Raw genomic sequence first — 1,545 nt, forward strand, 5'->3', positions numbered from 1 at the left:
TTCTGAGACATTTATACTGATTAACTCTTGTGGTATAAATACACATTATCTCAAGTAAATAAATACACATTAAGACAAAACATTCTCTATCTCAAGTAATGTTATGGACATCAAATTATTTATTAAATTTGAATCTAACAACGTTACAATATACTTAAAAAATAAATAATACCAACTTAAACATCATATAACAATCATATTCCAAAAGGTCAATTATCATAATACTGACTAAAATCACCATATCAAATGACACGCGATAGGATTAGTGTGCGACTTAAATTTGAGAGAACACGTGCTCAATCTGCATCGTGTAAAAAAAAAATGTCATATTACTTACTATTACAAATTTTCATAAAATAAAAAGAAATTTGACAAACTATTTGATGTGAATGTCCATATCATTATTCTAACCCACTATTTAACTCCCAATATAATAAAGGAAAAATGAGATAAACACCTTTTTTTCTCTTACTCTTAATTCTCTTTTTTAATAAGTAACTATATTAGTTAAAAGAGTATTAATTAAAAGTAATGTGTACAAATCTAGACTCATGCACTTTAAAATTATAGAAAAAATTATTGAATTTATGAGTTTAAATTTTTACTCTTTACTCTTAATTAATATATTTTTATTCAAATAACTATATTAATTATTAATAAAAGAGTATTACTCAAAAGTAAGAAGTAAAAGTCCACACTCAAGAACTCTAAGGGGCATTTCTCTCCTTTCTCTATCTAAAATAGAAGGAGAAATGAGACAAATGCCCCTTAAAATATATGGATGTGAATTTATACCTCTTACTGGCGTCGACCATAGTCTATCCGTCTATGATCCATAGTTTGTCAAACTATGACCCATAATCTGACATGTACCGTCGTCTGCTGGCTATAATTTGTCATACTATGACCTATAGTCTATTAAACTATAATCCATAGTCTTACAAGTTGTGACGACCCTCCTATGAGGCCGCCACTGTAACTTAAACTTTAACTTGTACTTACTGGGGTTTCTTAAAATTTGCGGAACATTTTTTTTTTTTTTTAATATAAGAAAGAATACTTTCATAATTTGTAACAATAATTTCAAATAAGTGAATCACTAAATTTCTTAAAGCTTTTCTTAATTTCAGTTAAGATAAAACGTTCTAAAAATATCTTTCAAACAGAGCAGCATTTGAACTCCTATTTCAAATACTCTTTAAAAGCCTTTCTAAAACTAGCCAATTCAATCGGGCCATTTAATTTTGACTTTGAAACGGATTTCGTGAGAAATCTTAAATTCAAGTACATCTTAAAGCCCTTTTAAAATCAATCGTTTAAATCGTCATGTTTAAAATTTGTTTATTTGTTGCATGCTCTATTGCAACGTTCTAAAACTTAAATACTCAAAACGAGGGTTGTTAGCTACAACCTCGGTTTCCTTAACATACATATGTACCTATACTTTTTAAACATACATGCTTGAAACCTTTAAATCATATATACATATACATGATTTTTCTTAAACTTACTGCGAAAGATAACTGCGTGAGCGGTATCCATTCC

This window comes from Morus notabilis, unplaced genomic scaffold (assembly GCF_000414095.1).
Source record: "Morus notabilis unplaced genomic scaffold, ASM41409v2 Scaffold1341, whole genome shotgun sequence".
Classification (NCBI taxonomy): domain Eukaryota; kingdom Viridiplantae; phylum Streptophyta; class Magnoliopsida; order Rosales; family Moraceae; genus Morus; species Morus notabilis.